Source organism: Muntiacus reevesi, chromosome 22 (assembly GCF_963930625.1).
Source record: "Muntiacus reevesi chromosome 22, mMunRee1.1, whole genome shotgun sequence".
In the NCBI taxonomy this organism is placed as follows: domain Eukaryota; kingdom Metazoa; phylum Chordata; class Mammalia; order Artiodactyla; family Cervidae; genus Muntiacus; species Muntiacus reevesi.
The window spans coordinates 40274488-40298757 of NC_089270.1; positions in this window are offsets into that span (position 1 = coordinate 40274488).

Consider the following 24270-nt stretch of genomic DNA (forward strand, 5'->3'; position numbering starts at 1 on the left):
AACATCTATTGTAGGAATACATTACCTTTATAACTACTATATAAGTCGAAGATATTTACCTTAGGAAAGTTTAGTAATGTTATTTTTGAATATAAAATAAAAATGTAATAATTATAGAATATTTGGAGGTAAAAATAAAAGAAAAATGAAGACTATCTTCATCTGCCATCAAGTAATGAGCATTCTTTGGTTCTGTATTCATATATATATATGTATGATTTTTTTAGCTAATTTAATTTTTATTGAAGGATAATTGCTTTACAGAATTTTGTTGTTTTCTGTCAAATCTCAACATGATTCAGCCATCGGTATACATATATTCCCTCCCTTTTGAAACTCCCTCCCATCTCCCTCCCCATCCCACCCCTCTAGGTTGATACAGAGACCCTGTTTTGAGTTTCCTGAGCCATACAGCCAAATTCCCGTTGGCCATCTGTTTTACATATGATAATGTAAGTTTCCATGTTACTTTTTCCATACATCTTCACCCTATCCTCCCCTCTCCCCATGTCCATAAGTCTATTCTCTATGTCTGTTTCTCCACTGCTGCCCTGTGAGTAAATTCTTCAGTACCATTTTTCTATATTCCGTATATATGTGGTAGAGCACGATATTTACCTTTCTCTTTTTGACTTACTTCACTCTGTATAACAGGTTCTAGGTTCATCCACCTCATTAGAATTGACTCAAATGTGTTCTGTTTAATGGTTGAATAATATTCCATTGTGTATATATACCACTACTTCTTTATCCATTCACCTGTCAATGGACAATCTAGGTTGCTTCCATGTTCTAGCTACCTAGATGTTGGTCTGGAAGCAACATTCAGTTCACTTGCTCAGTCGTGTCTGACCCTTTGTGACACCATGGACTGCAGCACACCAGGCCTCCCTATCCATTACCAACTCTCAGAGTTTACCCAAACTCATGTTCATTGAGTCAGTGATGCCATCCAACCATCTTATCCTCTGTCGTCCCCTTCTCCTGCCTTCAAACTTTCCTAGCATCAGGGTCTTTTCAAATGAGTCAACTCTTTGCTTCAAATGGCCAAGGTATTGCAGCTTCAGCTTCAACATCAGTACTTCCAAGGAACACTCAGGACTGATTTCCTTTAGGATGGACTGGTTGGGTATCCTTGCAGTCCAAGGGACTCTTAAGAGTCTTCTCCAACATCACAGTTCAAAAGCATCAATTCTCCGGCGTTCAGCTTTCTTTACAGTCCAACTCTCACATCCAAACATGACTACTGGAAAAAACATGGCCTTGACTAGACTGACCTTTGTTGGCAAAGTAATGTCTCTGCTTTTTAATATGATCTAGGGTTGACCATAACTAACCTTCCAAGGAGTAAGTGTCTTTTAATTTCATGGCTGTAGTCACCATCTGCAGTGATTTTGGATCCCCTCCCCCCCCAAAAAAATAAAATCAGCCACTGTTTCCACTCTTCCCCCATCTATTTGCCAGGAAGTGATGGGACCAGATGTCATGATCTCAGTTTTCTGAACATTGAGCTTTAAGCCAACTTTTTCACTCTTCTCTTTCGCTTTCCTCAAGAGGCTCTTTAGTTCTTCTTCATTTCTGCCATAAGGGTGGTGTCATCTGCATGTATGAGGTGTTTGATATTTCTCCTGGCAAGCTTGATTACAGCTTGTGCTTCATCCAGCCCAGTGTTTCTCATGATGTACTCCACATATAAGTTAAATAAGCAGGGTGACAATATACAGCCTTGATGTACTCCTTTCCTAGTTTGAAACCAGTCTGTTTTTCCATGTTCAGCTCTAACTGTTGCTTCCTGACCTGCATACAGGCCTAGATATATACAAACCTATATAGTATTTTGATCACTATAATTTTAGAATGCTTTGATTTTTGCAGACACATATATATGTTTATATATATCTACTAATATTCAAGAACCTCATATATTGCTTTTACTTGAGTGACACAAGTGAGTGGAAAAATATACTAAGCTCATGGATTGGAAGAATTAACACTGTTTAAATTAATATATTATCCAAGGCAATCCATAGATTCAGTGTAATCCCTTTCAAAATATCAATGGCATTTTTCACAGAATTGGAACAATAATTCAAAACTTTGTATGGAAACACTGCTGCTGCTACTGCTAAGTCACTTCAGTCGTTCTCGACTCTGTGAGACCCCACAGATGGCAGCCCACCAGGCTTCCCCGTCCCTGGGATTCTTCAGGCAAGAGTACTGGAGTGGACTGCCATTTCCTTCTCCAATGCATGAAAGTGAAGAATGAAAGTGAAGTCACTCAGTCATGTCCAACTTTTAGCGACCCAATGGACTGCCGCCTACCAGGCTCCTTTATCCATGGGATTTTCTAGACAAGAGTACTGGAATGGGGCGCCATTGCCTTCTCTGGTATAGAAGCATAAAAGACCCCAAAAAGCCAAAAGAAGCTTGAGAAAGAAGCAAAGGTCCCTGATTTCAAATGACACTACAAAGCTACAATAATTAAAACAGTATGGTATTGCCATAAAAACAGCCACATAGATCAATCGAATGGAGTTCAGAAATAAACCTACACACTTGTGGTCAATTAATTGATGACAAAGGAGGCAATAACATACGACTGGGAAAAGGCAGTCTCTTCAATAAATGGTGTTGAACAGCTACATGCAAAGATATCAAGCCGTACTAATTTTCCACAATCTATACAAAAACAAAGTCTAAGTGAATTAAAGACTTAAGCTTAAATGTAAGATGTGAAATCATAAAACTCTTAAAAGAAAACAGAGGTAGTTGTGCAGTCTTTGACATCAGTCAAATTTTTCTTAAAAAAAGAAAAGCAATTTTTTTTTTTTTTTTGGATATGTCTCCTCAGGCAGGAACACAGAAGGAAAAATAAACAAATGGGATTATATGTAACCAAAAATCTTGTGCACACTGAAAGAAACTAACAATAAAGCAAGTGAATCAGAGAAGATATCTGCAAAAATATATTTGATAAGGAAGCAATATCTAAAATATACAAAGAACTCAGACAACCCAACATCAAAAAACCAAACAACTTGATTAAAAAAATTGGAAGAAGATCTGAATAGATATTTTTCCAAGGAAGACATGCAGATGGTCATCAGGTATGTGAAAATATGCTTAACATAATTATTTATCAGATAAATGCAAATCAAAACCACAATGAGACATCATCTTATACACATCAGAATGGCTATTATCAAAAACACAGCAAATAACAAGCATTTATGAGTGTGTAAAGAAAAGGGGATCCTCTTTCTTTGTTGCTAGGAATGTAAACTTGTTCAGACACTGTAGAAAACAGTGTTGGAGATTCTGCAAAATGCTAAAAACGTAACTACCATATGACTCAGTCATTCTATTCCTGGGTATACATCTGAAGAAAATGAAAACACTAATTCAAAATGATACATGCACCTCAATGCTAATAGTAGCATTATTTCCACATCCAAGAATGCATTCAATGCCATAAATTTCCCTCTAAACACTGCTTTTACTGCATCACACATTGTTTGATAAGTTGCAGTTTTCATCTACTGATGAAATATTTCAAAATATTCTGAACTGTCTCTTGAGATTTCTTCTTTCATCTATATGTTATCTAGAACTCTGTTTTTCAGTCTCCAAGTATTTTGGAATTTTTCAGTTGTCTTTCCATTATTGATATCTAGGTCAATTCTACAGTGGTCTAAGAGCAAAGATTGTATAATCTATTCTTTTTATTTTTTTAGGTGTGCTTTATGACCTAGAATGTTTTTTCCTCTTGTTACATGTTCCACAAGAGCTTCAGAAGTATCTGTTCCTGCTGCTTTGGAAGGATATAATCTACAGATGTCAGTTATATCCAGTTGATTGATGGGGCTATTGAGTTTAACTATGTCCTTACTGATTTTCTGACTGATAGATTTGTCTATTTCTGATAGATAGGTATTAAAGTTTCCAACTATAACAGTGAACTCATCTATTTCTCTTTGTGGTTCAGTCAACTTTTGTTTCATGTATTTTGACAGTTTGTTGGTAGGTGCATCCACAATTTCCTTATTCTGAAGTATGCTCTATCAGGAGAGCAAACAGTTACTCCCTCTTTTGATTACTGTTAGCATATTATATCTTTCTCCAATCCTTTATTTTAATGGTATGTGTCTTTATATTTAAAGGATGTTCACTGTAGAAAAGATATTGGTTCTCTTTTTTTTCTTGACTTTGTCTTTTAACTGATGTATTTACATCACTGATGCTTTCAGATGATTATTGATATAGTTGCCTTAATAACTACCATACATTTCTGTTTATTGTTTTCTGTCACTTTTGAACATTTTATATGATTCCATTTTGCTTCTTCACCATATAAACTACATTTTTAAACCTTTTTTAGTGTTTGCTCTAGAGTTTGCAATACAAATTTACAACTAATCCAAGTCCATATGTCCTTCAAGGTGGTCTACTTGCAACAAATTTTTTCAATTTATTTTTTCTGAGAAAGTTAACTTCATCAATTATAAAGGATAATGTCACAGGACACAGAATTCTAGGTTGGTGATATTTTTCTCTCACACCTTTAAATATTTCATTCAACTCTTTTTGTTTGCATGATTTCTGAGGGAAATTCAGATACAACTCTTATCTTTGCTTCTTTATTCATTAGAATATATGATTCTTACATATTAAATAAAATGTTTTTCCATTTTTATTGTATCAATTTTTTTTTCTTTTCTGTGATTTTCTGTAGTTTGAATGTAATATGTCTGGGTTTTCAACACAAAATTTTGAAAATCCACTTCACTCTTTCAATAGTTTATCTGTAGCTTAACAACATAGCTTTTTGTTTGTTTGTTTTTTGAGATCATCTAATCTGAAACCTTATTTTACAAATAATTCAGATGAGTTCCATGAAAACAGTGATTATTCTAAAGAAAACCGACCTAGGGTAAAAGAAATTTATAATCCGTTGATGTCTAGTTATTTTGCTTTCCACTAAGAGCAAACAGAATGCATTTCTCCATTTGAAAGAAAATTAGAAGGTATATATGAAAGTATTATTTTACTTTGTGAGAGGTGTTAGATAAAACTCTTACAAATGGCCTAAACTCCTTGGGCATTCTAAAAATAAACCTTAATCATCAATCTAGATAGTATTAAAAAATGCAACATTATTTCATGTTATTCAGGAAACTGGTACTACTAAGCTTCACCATATTTATACTCATAAATATTATAGGCATCAGTAGGTAATATCTTCGTTAACAACTGAGAAAATATTTATAGCTACCAATTTTTAAAATGTAATAGATAACCTAAGCTACAATTCATGACATTATATGCAGTCACATATGTTTCTATAAAGATGTAATGTACTTTATTTGTCTCCTTCAAGAATATTGTGTTTCTTTTAGTAGAGAGACAATATTTGTCATATATAGTATTAAGCATCCAATATTTCTTATAAGTTCTCTTTTGATGACTTAATGCTTTTGTTATTCTGACATTATGATGAAAAGGAAAATGTAATATGGTTTAACATATTTAGCTCAAAAAATGGGGTGCCAATTAACTTTAAAATATCCAGTTTATGTCTGTACTTTAAGTCTTCCAGATTTAAAGGAATCATACTCTTCATTTTCCTCTAAGATAATTAAGGTGTACTTGCTTTTTGGATAAAGATATAAAAGATACCTGGGGACTTTCCTAGTAGCTCAGCTCGTAAAGAATCTTCCTGCAATGCAGGAAACCCCGGTTAGATTCATGGGTCAGGAAGACCCACTAGAGAAGGGATAGGCTACCCACTCCAGTATTCCTGGGCTTTCCTGGTGCTGCAGATGGTAAAGAATCCACTCTCAATGTGGGAAACATGGGTTTGATCCCTGGGTTGGGAAGATTCCCTGGAGGAGAGGGCATGGCAACCCACTCCAGTATTCTTGCCTGGAGAATCCCCATGGACAGAGGAGCCTGGTTGGTAATAGCCAATGGGGTGTCAAAGAACTGGACATGACTGAGCCACTAAACGCATGCAGACTATAAATGATATTTATTATTTCAAAACTCTCCATTACTATGAAGTTTGCTTGGTGAAATTGTTATATTGGCATGAGAAAAGGACAATTGACAGGAAGTCACTTATTTTTCATGATATATATTATAAATATTATTTAACTTACATTAATTAGGGAACTTGAGGAGTGCTCATCCATCTGGGTGGCTCTTTTGTTGTGTTCCTTTAACAAAGGAGACAAACTTTTAGGATACTGCCATTTGTAAAAGAAATAAGAAGCACTGACATGTTTCAGGAAATATTCTTATTCTAAAAAAACTGTATGTAACTACTGATAACAATGATGTGTTAAGTATGTGTGTCGGTGTAGAGAGAGACACAGAGAGACAGAATGTTATACATAGTTATACATTTAGTTATCCATATATTTTACATAGGCTATGTTTTATATAGAGAGAGGATGTTACACATATATAGTTATAAAGCTATTTAATTACATGTATATTTATGGTATATAATATGTATGTGCATATATATGTTTTTGTGTGTATATATTTATTCATGTCCAACTCTTTGCAACCCCATGGATTGCAGCATGCCAGGCTCCCCTGGCTCAAACTCCTGGACCTTGCTCAAAATCATGTCCATTGAGTCAGTGATGCCATCCAACCATCTCATCCTCTGTCATCCCCTTCTACTCCTGCCTTCAATCTTTGTCAGCATCAGAGTCATTTCAAATGAGTCAGCTCTTCACATCAGGTGGCCAAAGTATTGGAGTTTCAGCTTCAACATCAGTCCTTCCAATGACTATTCAGGGCCAACTTCCTTTAGGATGGACTGGTTGGATATCCTTGCAGTCCAAGGGAATCTCAAGAGTCTTCTCCAACACCACAGTTTGAAAGCATCAATTCTTCAATGCCCAGTTTTCTTTATAGTCCAACTCTCACATCTATACATGACTACTGGAAAAACCATAGCTTTGACTAGACAGACCTTTGTTGGCAAAGTAATGTCTCTGCTTTTTAATATGCTGTCTAGGTTGGTCATAGCTTTTCTTCCAAGGAGCAAGTGTCTTTTAATTTCATGGCTGTAGTCACCATCTGCAATGATTTTGGAGCCCCCAAAAATAAAGCCAGCCACTGTTTCCACTGTTTTCCCATCTATTTGCCATGAAGTGATGGGACCAGATGCCATGATCTTAGTTTTCTGAATGTTGAGTTTTAAGCCAACTTTTTCACTCTCTTCTCTCATTTTTATCAAGAAGCTCTTTAATTCTCCTTCACTTTCTGCCATAAGGGAGACATCATCTGTGTATCCGAGGTTATTGATATTTTCTCCCGGCAATCTTGATTCCAGCTTGTGCTTCATCCAACCCGGCATTTCATATGATGTTTTCTGCATATAAGTTAAACAATCAGAGTGACAATATACATACTTGACATACTCCTTTCCCAATTTCGAACCAGTCTGTTGCTCCATGTCCAGTTCTAACTGTTGCTTCTTGACCTGCATACTGATTTCTCAGGAGCCAGATCAGATTGTCTGGTATTCCCATCTCTTTAATAATTTTCCACAATTTGTTGTGATCCACACAATCAAAGGCTTTGGTGTAGTCAATAAGGCAGAAGTAGATGTTTTTTTGGAACTCTCTTGCTTTCTTGATGATCCAGTGGATTTTGGCAATTTGATCTCTGGTTCCTCTGCCTTTTCTAAATCCAGCATGAACATCTGCAAGTTCATGGTTCATGAACTGTTGAAGCCTGGCTTGGAGTATTTTGAGCATTATTTTGCTTGAGTGTGAATTGAGTGCAATTGTGCGGTAGTTTGAACATTCCTTGGCATTGCCCTTCTTTGTGATTGGAATAGGGTTAGAGAATCAGTATTAACCCCAATAGGGTTAGAGAATCAATACTGATGTCTAAACAGAGCACATTTACAGAGCTAGTAAGGAATTTTATGCCTCTAAAGAATGCCACTGAAAACTTCAAAGTAGTAATTAATCAGAAATAAGTACATCTTGTGTTTTACAGAGGACATACATTTACAATGACAATAGTGGATTTCCTATGTTTCAAGTAGTGTTTCAAACACTCTAATGAATTGAGTCATTTCAACCTCACAAGGACTTTACTATATAGTTGCCATCAATATTTTCAGGTAAAGACATCAAAGGAGAGGAATGAAATACTTGTCTAACAAGATCTCACAGTAAGCAAGTTCTTGAACTTGATTTGATTCCCACTTGACTTCATAGCCATCACACTAAATCAATGTGATATCATCTACTGACTTCATATTCTGGGAAATATGACCACATGGCCACACTACAGATAGATAAGAACATCTTCTTAAAGTACAGTGATGGGTGCTAAAGACTGATAAGAACTCTATTAAAGACATTAATTTCTTAGGCTCATACTATCTTCATTCTAAAATAATTAGTCAAAACATAGCTTTGTTGAATAACATATTTTCAGATAACAAACATTATCATACAAATTGATTATATATGGGTATTATCCTTCAAAGTATTAAAATAAATATAAATATATGGTTACAAGTTAATGGATAGATAAAATTATAGATGATATATACATACATACATAAATACTGTTCATGGTTTTCTCCCACCAAGAATACTGGAGTGGTTTGCCATTTCCTAATCCAGTATGAAAAGGTAAACAGTTATGACACTGAAAGTTGAGCCACCCAGGTCATAAAGTGTCAGCTTTCCTACTGGGTAAGAGCTAAGGGCAATCACTCATTTAAAGCAACGGGGCCAAAGCAGAAATAATGCTCAGCTGTGGATGTGCCTGGTGGTGACAGTAAAATCTGATGCTGTAAAGAACAGTATTGCACAGTGTGGGGAAATTAACCAGACGGCACCAGTCACGCTCTCTCACCCCACGGTCTCATGCCCTCTCATCCCACATTCTATAAACAACGACGTTGCATGGTTATGTAACAGCCTTGATCACTTATAGCACTGCTGCAAGTGAGTCAGGAGGTACTCACTTGACCATGGGCAACTTTTGTTCTATAAGTAAATATAATCTTCACCTTGAAAATCCCTGAAGGGCTGTGTGCAGTTATGTTCTGTTATGTTATGTCTGTTGCTATGGTTGCTGAGCCAGCCAGGAGAGATGAAATGCATCTGCAGTTCCTACGCCTCCTCACATTTTCTTCCAATCTCTTAGCTTGCGCCTTGCCTATCACGACTTCAGTAAACAGTGCAGACAGTGAGATACAGCGAGACAACTGGTGCTGTGAACAGGATCAGCAATACACATAGGAACCAGCAATGTGAAATCCATGAACCAAGGTAAATTGGACATGGTCAAGCAGGAGATGGCAAGATTGAACATTGACATCTTAGGAATCAGTGAACTAAAATGGGTGAGGATGGTGAAATTTAATTCAGATGATCATTATATCTACTACTGTGGGCAAGAATCCCTTAGGAGAAATGGAGTAGCCCTCTTAGCCAACAAGAGTCTGAAATGCAACTGGGTACAACCTTAAAAAATGACATAATGATCTTGGATCATTTCCAAAGCAAACTACTCAACAGAGAGAAATCCAAGTCTGTGACCCAACCACAATGCTGAAGAAACTGAAGTTGACTGGTTCTATGAAGACCAACAACACCTTCTAGAACTAACACCAAATAAGATATTCTTTTCATCATAGAGGACTGGAATACAAAAGTAGGAAGTCAAGAGACACCTGGAGTAACAGACACGTTTGGCCTTGGAGTACAAAATGAAGCAGGGCAAACATTAACAGAGTTTCCCAAGAGAACATGCTGGTCATAGAAAACACCATCTCCAACAACCTAAGAAACAACTCTACACATGGACATCACCAGATGTTCAATACTGAAATCAGATTGATTATGTTCTTTGAAGAAGAAAATGGAGAAGCTTTGTGCACCAGCAAAAATAAGAACCATAGCTGACTGGGACAAAGATCATAAGCTCCTTACTGCAAAACGCAGGCCTAATTTGAAAAAAACATGGAAAACCACTAGGCTATTCAGGTATGCCCTAAATAAAATCCCTTATTATTATACAGAGGAGATGATGAATAAATTCAAGGGATTCAATCTGACAGAGTGACTGAATAACTATGGACAGAGGTTCCTAACACTGTACAGGAGTCAGTGACCAAAATTATCCCAAAGTAAAACAAATGCAAGAAGGCAAAATGGTTGTCTGAGTAGCCTTTCAAATAGCTGAGGAAAGAAGAGAAGCAAAAGGCAAGGGAGAAAGGGAAAGATATAACCAATTGAATGCAGAGTTCCAGAGAATAGCGAGGAGAGGTAAGAAGGCCTTCTTAAACGAACAATGCAAAGAAATAGAGGAAAACAATAGAATGGAAAAGACTAGAGATCTCTTCAAGAAAATTGGCAATATTAAAGGAATATTCCATGCACGGATAGGTACAAAAAAGGGCAAAAATGGTAAGGACCTAACAGAAGCAGAAGAGATTAAGAAGAGGTGGTAAGAATATACAGATGAACTATACAAAAAAGGTCTTAATGACCCAGATAACCATGATGTCACTCACCTAGAGCCAGATATTCTGGAGTGTGAGGTCAAGTGAACCTTAGAAAGCATTGCTGCAGACAAAGCTAGCAGAAGTGACGGAATTCCAGCTGAGCTATTTCAAATTCTAAAAAAAAAAAAGAAAAGAAAAGAAAACATGATAGTAAAGTGCTGCACCCTATATGTCAGCAAATTTGGAAATTGTGGCAGTGGTCACAGGATTGGAAAAAGTCAGCTCTCACTCCAATCCCACAGAAGGGCAATGCCAATGCACAGACTACCATAATATTCTGTTCATTTCAAACTAGTAAGGTTATTCTCAAAATCCTTCAGGCTAGGCCAGCAGTATGTGAATGAAGAACTTCCAGATATGCAAGCTGGGTTTAGAAAAGGCAGAGGAACCAGAGATCAAATTGCCAACATCTTTTGGACATAGAGAAAGCAAGGGAATTCCAGAAAACACATCTACCTCTGCTTCATTGACTGTGCTAAAGCCTTTGACTGTGTGGATCACAACAATCTGTGGAAAATTCTTAAGAAGATGGGACTACCAGACCATTTTACCTGTGTCCTGAGAAACCTGTGTGCGAGACAAGAAACAACAATTAGAACTGCCCATGGAAAAACTCAGTGGTTCAACATTGGGAAAGGATTAGGACAAGACTGTATATTGTCACCCTGTTGATTTAAATTCTGTGCAGAGAAATCATACAAAATGCTGTGCCCTATGAATCACAAGCTAGAGTTGAGAGTGCCGGGAGAAATATCTACAACCTCAGACGTGCAGATGATACCACACTAATGACAGAAACAAAAGGAACTAAAAAGCCTCATGATGAGAGTGAAAGAGAAGTGAAAAAGCTGGCTTAAAACTCAGCATTCAGGAAATTAAGATCCTGGCATTCAATCTCATCACTTCATGGGAAATTAGATGGGGAAAAAGTGTAAACTGTGGCAGATTTTATTTTCTTGGGTTCCAAATTCACTGCAGACAGTAAGTGCTGCAGTGAATTAAAAGATGCTTGCTCCTTGGATGGAAAGCTATGACAAACTTAGACACTATACTAAAAAGCAGAGACATCACCTTACGGACAGAGATCCACATAGTCAAAGCTATGGTTTTTCCAGTATTCATGTTCAGATGTGAGACTTGAACCATAAAGAAGGCCTGAATAAAATCAACCCTGAATATTCATTGGAAGGACTGATGCTGAAACTGAGGCTCCAATATTCTAGCCACATGATGCAAAGGGCAAATTCATGGGAAAAGCCTCTGATGCTGGGAAAGACTGAAGAAGACAAAAGGAGAAGGGGGCGGCTGAGGATGAGATGGTTAGACAGCATCTCTGATGCAAAGGACATGAGTTTGAGCAAACTCTGGGGGACAGTGGAGCACAGAGGAGTGAAGTTGCTACAGTGCATGGGGTATATATACTTGGGCTGAACTTAGCAACTGAACATGTGTGTATATGTAGGACTCTTTTGTTTATAAAACGTGACATCTTTCAACAATTGTTGCATATTTGTATCAGTATTACATAAAATAAATTTTGGTTCAATTAAATGCTTATGGTTAAGATATTTTTTAAAGAATTTAACATCAGAATAGGTTTATTATTGGGGAGCTCAAAAGTACATAATGTACTTTCAATCATTAAAAATGACTGATGTTTAAAATCATAATATTTTAAAAAGTTACCAGATTCTTCTAAAATGTGACCAACAGTAGTACTTACTAAATAAACATCATATTAAAACATAACGGTTTGTGGATAAATTCTGGAAAGATAATTGAAATAAAATCAACTTTAATATGAAATTGTAAAAAAAAAAAAATTGTAAGACACTTAAAAGGGATAACCAAAACACCCCACCAGGTTGAGTATTAAATATATTTGAAGAGCCCCAAAATAATAATGAGCAATTGTTTGATGAAAGATTACTAGAATATGTTCAAAAAAGTTGGAATGAGTAAAAACATGTGCTGAGAACCAGGCAGAGGATTCATATAAGTATATATACTCATAAGATAGTCTGCATGCTATATATTCACTAGAATTCCCTTAAGGTACTTAATTTTTGTATCTAGGATCAACTATATACTTGTTTCCACAGAAATTTTGACTTAGTGTTAAAATTATTTTGAAAGTTATTACTTGAAAATGGAAAAGCGAAAGCAAAGTAATAACTTTAAGTTTCAAAAAATGAATTGTTTATTGGATTCTAGAACTAAGCTGCTTGTATACTTTTGCAGTGTTATTATATTCTATTGCTTAAAGATATATGAATGCAAAGATTACATTTTATTTTCTTTTATACTATGTTACACATGACCTAGAAAACCACAATGGTGTGATCACTCACCTAAAGCTAGGCATCCTGGAATGAGAAGTCAAGCGGGCCTTAGGAAGCATCACTACAAACAAAAATAGTGGAAGTGATGGAATTTCAATTGAATGATTTCAAATCCTAAGAGATGATGCTGTGAAAGTGCTGCATTCAATATGCCAGCAAATTTGGAAAACTCAGCAGTGGCCACAGGACTGGAAAAGATCAGTTTTCATTTCAATCCCAAAGAAAGGTAACACCAAAGAATGTTCAAACTACCACACAACTGCACTCATCTCACATGCTGGCAAAGTAATGCTCAAAATTTTCCAAGGCAGGCTTCAACTGTATGTGAACCATGAACTTCCAGATGTTCATGCTGGATTTAGAAAAGGCAGAGGAAACAGAGATCAAACTGCCAATATCGGCTAGATCATCGAAAAAGCAAGAGAGTCCCAGAAAAATATCTATTTCTACTTTATTTACTATGCCAAAGCCTTTGACTATGTGGATCACAAATAACTGTGGAAAATTCTTAAAGAGATTGGAACACCAGACCATCTTATCTGTCTCCTGAGAAATCTGTATGCAGATCAAGAAGTAACAGTGAGAACCAATCATGGAACAACAGACTGGTTCCAAATCGGGAAAGGAGAACATCAAGGCTGTATATTGTCACCCTGCTTATTCAACTTATATGCAGAGTACATCATGCGGAATGCTGGGCTAGATGAAGCACACACTGGAATCAAGATTGCTGGGAGAAGTACCGATAACTTTAGATATGCATATAACACCACCCTTATGGCAGAAAGTGAAGAAGAACTAAAAAGTCTCTTTTTTTTTTTTTTTTAATTTTATTTTATTAGTTGTAGGCCAATTACTTCACAACATTTCAGTGGGTTTTGTCATACATTGACACGAATCAGCCATAGAGTTACACGTATTCCCCATCCTGATCCCCCCTCCCACCTCCCTCTCCACCCGACTCCTCTGGGTCCTCCCAGTGCACCAGGCCCGAGCAGTCGTCTCATGCATCTCACCTGGGCTAGTGATCTGTTTCACCATAGATAATATACATGCTGTTCTTTTGAAACATCCCACCCTCACCTTCTCCCACAGAGTTCAAAAGTCTGTTCTGTACTTCTGTGTCTCTTTTTCTGTTTTGCATATAGGGTTATCATTACCATCTTTCTAAATTCCATATATATGTGTTAGTATGCTGTAATGTTCTTTATCTTTCTGGCTTACTTCACTCTGTATAATGGGCTCCAGTTTCGTCCATCTCATTAGAACTGATTCAAATGCATTCTTTTTAACGGCTGAGTAATATTCCATGGTGTATATGTACCACAGCTTCCTTATCCATTCGTCTGCTGATGGGCATCTAGGTTGCTTCCATGTCCTGGCTATTATAAACAGTGCTGCGATGAACACTGGGGTGCACGTGTCTCTTTCAGATCTGGTTTCCTCGGTGTGTATGCCCAGAAGTGGTATTGCTGGGTCATATGGCAGTTCTATTTCCAGTTTTTTAAGAAATCTCCACACTGTTTTCCATAGTGGCTGTACTAGTTTGCATTCCCCCCAACAGTGTAAGAGGGTTCCCTTTTCTCCACACCCTCTCCAGCATTTATTGCTTGTAGACTTTTGGATAGCAGCCATCCTGACTGGCGTGTAATGGTAATGGGACCTAATGAAACTTAAAAGCTTCTGCACTACAAAGGAAACTATAAGTAAGATGAAAAGACAGCCCTCAGATTGGGAGAAAATAATAGCAAATGAGGAAACCGACAAAGGATTAATCTCAAAAATATACAAGCAACTCCTGAAGCTCAATTCCAGAAAAATAAATGACCCAATCAAAAAATGGGCCAAAGAACTAAATAGATATTTCTCCAAAGCAGACATACAGATGGCTAACAAACACATGAAAAGATGCTCAACATCACTCATTATTAGAGAAATGCAAATCAAAACCACAATGAGGTACCATTAAAAAGCCTCTTGAGGAAAGTGAAAGAAGAGAATGAAAAAGTTGGGTTGAAACTCAACAATCAGCAAACTAAGATCAGGGATCCATTCCCATCACTTGATGGCAAATAGATGGAGAAACAGTGGAAACAGTGAGATACTTTATTTTGGGGGGCTCCAAAATCACTGCAGATGGTGACTGCAGCCTTGAAATTAAAAGATGCTTGCTCCTTGGAAGAAAAGCTATGACCAACCTGCACAGCATATTAAAAAGCAGACACATTACTTTGCCAACAAAGTTCCATCTAGTCAGTTATGGTATTTCCAGTAGTCATGTGTGGATGTGAGACTTGGAGTGTAAAGAAAGCTGAGTGTCAAAAACTGATGCTTTTGAACTGTGGTGTTGGAGAAGACTCTTGAGAGTCCCTTGGACTGCAAGCAGATCCAACCAGTCCATCCTAAAGGAAATCAGTCCTGAATATTCATTGGAAGGACTGATGTTAAAGCTGAAACTCCAACACTTTGGAAACCTGATGTGAATAACTGACTCATTGGATAAAACCCTGATGCTGGGAAAGACTGAAGGCAGGAGGAGAAGGGGACGACAAAGGATCAGATGTTTGGAAGACATCACTGACTTGATGGATATGAGTTTGAGTAAACTCCAGGAGTTGGTGATAGGCAGGGAAGCCTGGCGTGCTGTAGTCCATGGGGTTGCAAAGAGTCAGACAGTACTTAGTGACTGAACTGACTGAACTGAGATTATTTCAGAGGCAACTTTGAGGAAGGTCTGTTGCATAACCTCAACAAAATGTGAGGCAAAATTATCTCAGTTCCCTGGCTTCCTCTTGACATTCTTTAATATATGAAAATGGCCTGGAAAGACAAGGACATAAATATTTTTACATCTGTTTCACTACCTTTCATCTCCTTCTTCTTTTCAAAATCTCTTCAAGTCTGAAAGAACAGGCCTTTCTTTTACTCTTCAATATCTCACTTATTTTCCATTTTTGACATAGGTTAAAACTATTATTAAACTATTATTTCTCATTTTAAAATCATATAGGCAACCTATAATGAGAATCTACTGGATAGCACAGGGAACTCTTCTAAAGTGATTTGAAGTGACCTAAATGGGAAGGAAATCCAAAAAAGAGACAGTATGTGTTTATGTATGGCTGATTCACTTTGCTCTACAGCAGAAATTGACATAGCAGTGTAAAGCAACTGTGCTTCAATAAAGTAAAAATACTCCAAAATAAATAAATAAAATAGGCAACCTAAAGTTTCCACTATAGAATCATGAAATTGATTTATAGCTGAAATAATTTTCCTAAGAATCCCATAGCAAGTAGTGGCACGATGATAAACTACCAAACAAATAGAAAATATCTTATCAATTCTATACAAAATAGGAGGGAGCACTTTACAAGTCACTTTATAGTTCCAGTGAAACCCCAGACTGTAGCCCACAGGGCTCCTCTGTCCATGGAATTCTCCAGGCAAGAATACTGGAGTAGGTATCCATTCCTTTCTCCAGAGAATCTTCCTGACCCAGGAATCGAACCTAGATCTTCTTCAATGCGGGTAGATTCTTACAGTCTGAGCCACCAGGGAAGCCCTAAATTCTGATATCAAAATCAAATACAACTAAGCAAGGAAAGAATACTAAAAGGTAGTGTATAACATGGAACATAAAATAAAAATTCTCCAGTAAAATCATATTAAGTCACGTTGAGCAATATTACAAAAATAATAGGTCATGATAAGGTTAAGTTTGAATGAGCATTAGAAAATAAATTAATCTAATTCAGTAAATTGATGAACAATTAAGGCAAAATCATATAATAACCTCAAAAGATACATAAAAATTCTGACAAACTCAACACTCATTCTCATTTGAGTGTTGTCAACTTCCTTGACAGTAACTGACGAGAACAGTCTTGTCAACTTCCTTAAACTAATAAAGGGCATTGTTAGTGACTGAGTTGTGTCCTCTACAAACACTGAATCAGGAAGAAATAGAATAATCTGAACAAACCAATTACTAGTAAGGAGATTGAATCAGTAATCAAAATTTTTCCAACAAAGAAATAGCCAGGACCAGATGAATTCACTGGTGATTTTTACCAAACATTTAAAGAAGAATTAAACCAATTCCTCTGAAATGCATCTAAAAAAGTTGAAGAGGGAATACTCCCCAACTAATTTTAAAAAGTCACTAAAAGCCTAGTACAAAGCCAGATAGTGACATTAAAAGAAAAGAAAGCCATAGACTAATATTCTTGATTAATATGTATGCAAAAATTCTCAATAAAATACTAGCAAACCACACTCAACAGCACATTAAAAGGATCACATACCATGAGGAAGTGGGATTCACCTTTCAATGTAGAATGTTTCCATATACACAAATCAAATATGATATATCACATTAAGAGAATAAAAGAATAATATCATATAATCATCTAAATATAATAGATACAGAAAAAGCATTTGACAAAATTCAACATCCACTCATGATTTAAAAAACTCTTACAAACTAGTTATAGAAAAAATGTCCTTCAACATAAGAGGGATGACATATTATAAACCTACAGCTGTCATCATACTCAATGGTGAGAGTTTGAAAGCTTTCCCACTAAGATCAAAAAAAGACAAGAGTGCCAACTGCGACCACTCGTATTTAACATAATACACGTTCTAGTCAAAGCTATCACACAAGAAAAAAAAAGGCATAAGAATTGGAAAGGAAGCAGTAAAATTATCTTTATTTGTAGATGACATGCTTTTATATATACAAAACCCTAAAGACTCCACCAAAAAAATTAGCTTTTAATTCAGTAAACCTGCTGTGTACAAAATAAACAAAAATTAAAAAATCAAAATGAACAAAAATTTTGTTTCCATACACTAAAAAAGAATTATCTGAAAAAGAAATAAAATTATCCCATTGATAATAGCATCAAAAAACAATGAAATATGTACAAAATCACACACACACACACAAACTAATCCTAAACTTTATATAGAACCACAAAAGACCTTGAATAGTCAAAACAATCCTTAGAAGGAAGAACAAAGCAGAACTTTCTGATTTCAAGATACATAAAGCTATTGATATAATAATCAAAACAGTATGGTACTGGTATAAAAGTAGACACATGGATGAATGGAACAGAATCAAGGGCCCAGAAATAAACCTAGACTTTTATAGTCAACCAATATTTTGACAAGGGAGCCAAAAACACACAATGGAGAAAAAAGATTCTCTCAAATAAACTGTACAGGAAAATTGGATATTCACAAACAAAAGAATAAAACTATACCTCTATCTAAAACTACTCACAAAAGCTAACTCAAATGAATTTAAGACAAATATAAGACTTGAAACAAACTCTCTACAAGAAAGCATAGTTGAGGGAGTGCATTGTGGGGCAGGAGGGCGAGGGAAACAGAGAGAACTGCTCTGCCAGAGGGAAACGGAGAGAACCTCACAGTCTCCGGGTCATTGGGCTCCTTTCTGGCTTGTCTCTTGCCAGTCATTCTGAATTGGCATCCTTCCTGGGGGCACATGCATCACTAAGCCGAGATGGATTCCAGCAAGGGGGATCCTGGGAAGTTGGTCGTCGGGAGGACTCAAGACATGGAAGTTACTAATAGACTTCCCATAGTACTTCTTCATCCCATGTGGACTCCTTCAAGGGTGGTGAGCATCACAGCTTCCCTTGAACTTGTCTGGGTCATAAAATAGATGGGGAAAAGACCTATTGATCCTATCAACCAATAACCCCACCCACATGCCCCCTCCCTGGAACCCTCACACCCTGGGGAGGAGGGAAAGCTAATTAAAATTTCTTTAGGTTATGAAGTCCTTCCTTTGTGTATGGGCCCAGCAAAATTATGCATAAACGTCAACTGACAAACTTGGGCTTTCGTCCTGCCTCCAAAAGAAGACTTGCGGACAGTGCTGCCCTTTTTCTGTCTGTGAACCATGTTTACTACTGAAACTTTAGGGAAAGAGTTAGGGAAAGAACAAACAACATTATGTTAAAGGTTACTAACACTATGTTGAAACATTACCATGACAAAGGACTTCTTGGCTGGCCTGACAGTGGAATGACACCCTCCTCCTCCTCCTCCAATCATCCTCGATAAACAAATTGGGCCTGAACTATAGACGTATAAAACATATGGAAACTTGCTGCCAGCACCAAAGAACTTGGGACTCAGATCGGACATTTCACAAGGACCAGTTGTGGTCATAGTAACTATTTCTTTCTCTATAATCAGTCATATTTTATACAGGCCTGTGTCCCACTTCCTTTTGTTATAGCCATAAGAAATTTACAACTTGATCTGTAACTTGTATTAATTTCCAATTATGTGTTACACCTGTTTTAATTCACTCATAGTACCTACTACTGGGAACAAATCAAATTTCATTTACTTAATAATGCCTCTCTGAATGTACAATTACTGCAAAAGGAAATCTTTGAAACTTTTTCTAAACATCTGCACTCTTCCACTAATTTAGAAACTTTAGCTAAACAAATTATCCGGGCTAGACCCACAATGATGGTTTCAAAGTATTACCCACAGCATCGGGTCTAGAACTGTAACTTTGGTGATTGTCTCCATAATTGTATTTGTTGTTTATCATCACCTTTCTATAAGATTGGTTAATACTAACCAAATTCATTTGGTCAGGACCTTTTTTTTTTTTTTTTTTTTTTTTTTTACAAATATAATAAAATAGGGGGAATTCTCAGGAAGCATTTAACAAGAGGCTTCCTGTGTGCTGTTTTGGATCTGTCAGGAACCCTCTGGCCCTTATTGATTCCTGAATATTCAGGAATTACGAGGAGAGGCACGCCTTTCCCGGGGCTAAGGAATCCAGGCATTTCTCATTACAGTGATAAGTACCCTCTTCCTTTTTATGAGCCAAATGGCAAAAGGTGATTGTTTGCAACTCTCTCTTTAATAGGGATTGTCTTATGTTTTGTAAGTCTGGAATTTTAATCTTTATCTTTGCTGAGAATAACTACATATATATGCCCAAGCCATGTTTATTAAAACATCTTTGCTCCATAAAAAAAAAAAAAAAAAAAGAGAAAGCAGCATAGCTGGAAAACTTTTGGTGATTATTTTTTACATATTATCCTAAAGCAGAAACAACAAAATAAAAACTTAAAAAGAACTACATCAAAGTAAAAGCTTCTGCATAGCAAAAGAAACTATCAACAAAATGAAAAACCAACCTATGAAATAGGAGAAAATATTTGCATATTAGCAAATCATGTATGTAATAAGGGGTTAACGTTTAAAATATATGAGGAATTCACACACCTCAACAGGAAAAAAAAAAATTAAAATTGAACAAAGTACTCGGATACACATTTTTCCAAAGGAGATAATTGGAAAGGCCAACAGGTGTATGAAATGGTGCTCAGCACTTTTCATTAGGGAAGTGTAAATCAAAATCACAATGAGATACCAACTCACACACACCCGTTATCATGTCTATTATTGAAAAGACAGAAAATAAGTATTGAAGAAGATATGGATAAAAATAAAAACTTGTTCACTGTTGGTGGGAATGTAAATTGGTGTGGTCTCTATGGAAAATAGTATAGAGGTTTCTCAAACATTTAAAACAGAACTATCATATAATCTAGCATCTCCACTTTTGCGTATATACTTAAATGAAATCACTATGTCAAAGACATATCTACACCCCCACATTCGTTTCCATATTATTTACAATAACTGAGACATGGAAACCAACTAAGTGGACAGATGAATGGAAAAGAAAATGCGGAATACAGACACACATAGTTTTATATTATTAGTTTTTTGTGACAATGTAGCTAAAGAGAGAAGCAAAGCACAGGCATATCTCTTTTGTTGTAGATATTCTTGTTTTTTGTGTGTGTGTTTTTAACAAATTTAAAGTTTGTGACAAGACTCCATGAGGAGTCTGTTGGCACTATTTTTCCAGCTGCCTTTGCTCACTCTAGGCTACATTTTCGTAATTCTTGCACTGTCTCACATTTCTTCTCTCATTATTGTTCTATTTGTTACGGTAACGTGATAAGTGAGCTTTGTTGTTACTATTACAAAATGAATACAACTGGCTGAAGACTCAGATGATAGCATTTTTAAACAATAAAGCATTTGTTAATTGAGATATATGCATTACTCTTTTAGACATAATACACACTTAATCGACTACAATAAAGTATATACAAAATTTTACATGCACTGGGGAAGTAAAAGATTCACCTGACTCACTTTATTGAGACATTCTCTTATATTATAGTGATCTGGAACCTGACCTGCAGTATATGCGACGTATGCCTGTGCTTATAACCTCAACTATCTTTAAAAAATAAAAAGCAACTCACCATTCTTTCAGAGGTTCGGGCTGCTGCCCCGGTCCCACTGGGAGAGGAAAGAGAGAGGGGGGGGGAGGGGGGGGAAGGGAGGAGCGGAGAAGAGGAGGGGAGGACAGAGTCCGCGCTGCAGGACCTACAAAGTGAGCGGATAATGGAGCCCCGCGCCTGTAGCATGACCGCGCCTCATCCTGCGCCAGGGAGCCTGGGGCCTCACGGTGGGCTTCGGACCGTTCAGACCAAATAGAAGATACCCAAGAAGCCTGATGCTGAATCTCAGCGACTTGATGTCACCTCATGGAGTTCCCCACGGAGAAGGCAATGGCACCCCACTCCAGTCCTCTTGCCTGGAAAATCCCATGGACGGAGGAGCCTGGTGGGCTGCAGTCCATGGGGTCGCTAAGAGTCGGCAGGACTGAGCGACTTCACTTTCACTTTTCACTTTCGTGCATTGGAGAAGGCAATGGCACCCCACTCCAGTCCTCTTGCCTGGAGAATCCCAGGGACGGGGGAGCCTGGTGGGCTGCCGTCTATGGGGTCGCAGAGTCTGACACGACTGAAGCGACTCAGCAGCAGCATGGAGTTCCCCAAGGCAGGGACCAAGGCGTGGAAATAGCCTTGTCCCTGCAGTGAGACAGGGGGCCGAGGGGTAAGGGGGGCAAGTCTCCACCTGCTAAGCTCCCTAGCTCCATCTTGGAGAGTGGTGGGGGCGGGGGTGGGGAGGGATACTTTAACAGCCGGTACCCATTCCCTCAGAGCAGCCACTGATATCAGGTAGTTAGTTACCCTTCCAACACAGAGGTGTTTGTCTTAAAGGGGAAGGAAGGGAATTAAATATAATACTAATTGTTTGTTATGTTAGTGTGTGATATATAGCAAAATGGCTTTTTCATGTTCTTTTATATTATGGTTTATTAAAAGATATTGAATTTAGCTCCCTGTGTTATGCAGTAGGATATTATTGTTTATCCATTCTACATATGATAGTTTGCATCTGCTAATCCCAGATTCCCAATCCATCCCTCTGCCAGCCCACCTCCCCCTTGGCTACCACAAGTGTATTCTCTGTCTCTTCTGTTTCATAGATTAAATTCATTTGTGTCATATTTTAGATTACACATATAAGTGATACCTTGTGGTATATGTATTTCCTTTTCTGACTTACTTCACTTAGTATGATAATCTCCAGGTCCATCCATGTCACTGCAAATGGCATCATTTCATTCTTTTTTTTTATGGATGAGTGATATTCCTGGGTCAGGAAGATTCACTGGAGAAGAAAATGGCAAGCCATGCTGGTATTCATGTCTGGGAAATCCCATGCACAGAGGAGCCTGGCGGGTTACAGTCTGTTGGGTTGCAAAGATTTGGAGATGAATTAGTGACTAAACAATAATATTTCACGTACCACATCTTCTTTATCCATTCCTCTGTGAATGGCTGCTTCCATGTCCTGGCTATGGTAAACTGCTGCTATGAACATAATGGTGCATATATCTTTCCAAATGAAAGTCATATATAAGCTTAATTGACAAATTGTCTTTTTTTCCTAATTTCACTGAGAGAGGAAATTTGAGCCCCATATTATATAAAGTATATGCAAAATAAAGGAGACAGGCTTTTAGGAAAGGTTTTGACTGTAGTGTGTACTTTTTCAGTCACCTAAGGTACAATTTGTGTTAAAAATAGAGAAGTAGAATGAAAAAAATCTTAAATTTAATCTAGTGGAAAAACCTATTAATATTCACTTTAAGAAAATACACTATTTTATCATAGAATTGGGGTCATGCAATTTCCTGTCCCAATTTTTGTACTGCATGGTTTATTTTGAGGAGTCTACCAATTCTACAAATAGACACTGGCTATACCTTGACTGCATTTTCAGCTTCCTCTTCTCAAACACATGACTATGAAGACAAACTCGTATTTAAACCCTAGCCCTTAGAGCTCCAGATCGTAAGGTACATTCTCCATATTTGTTTCTTTGATTTGTTCTTTGTTGCTTTTGTTATATTATATATATATAGCAAATAGCTGCTTGATGACTTGGGGGCTTCCCAGGGGACACTAGTAGTAAAGAACCCACCTGCCAATGGAGGAGACATAAAAGGTTCAATCTCTGGGTCGGGAAGATCCCTGGGGAAGGGAATGGAAACCTACTCCAGTATTCTTGCCAGGAGAATTCCATGGACAGAGGAGCATGGAATATATATATATAAATGTATACACACTCCATCTCCAAGCATTTTAGTGCAAGAATGCACTCTTGATTGCATCTTTTCTCACTGCCCTATTTTCCCAAGTTTCAGAAAGGTCATGATTTGAATAAGACTATGCTTAGTCACTCAGTTGTGTCTGACTCTTTGCAACCCACCAGACTCCTCTGTCCATGGAATTTTCCAGGCAAGAATGAAGAATGTTGGAGTGGGTTGCCATTTCCTTCTCCAGGGGATCTTCCTGACCCAGGGGTTTGAACAACCATCTCCTACGTCTGTCTCCTGCACTGCAGGTGGATTATTTACCCAGCTGAGCCATGAAGCATGCAAGCTAAGGTGCTTCAGTTGTGTCTGACTCTTTGTGTTCCTATGGACCATGGCCCGCCAGGCTCCTCTGTCTGTGGGATTCTCCTGGCAAAATACTGGAGTGGGTTGCCATTCCCTTCCCCCGAGATCTTCCCCGCCCAGAGATTGAACCTTTTTTGTCTCCTGTATTGGCTGTTGGGATCTTTACTACTAGGGTCCCCTAAGAAGCCCCCAAGCCATCAAGCAGCTATCTGCTATTATAATCATACATAATAGCCTGCCTCAGAATGCTGTCTCTCTGCCTGACCGGTAAACTAAAGTGCCTTTGTTCAGCTCACAGAGAGATAATTGGATCCTGCCCACCTATGCATAGCTGCAAGAAAGGACTTCACACATCCATCCTGAGTCCCACCATTCCTTGAGCTGCTTTACAAGACTGAGGATCCTTTTTACTTTACTTCCACATTGCCTCTCCCTCTCTATTCTACCTTTTAATTTAGTTCCTCACTGCTTCT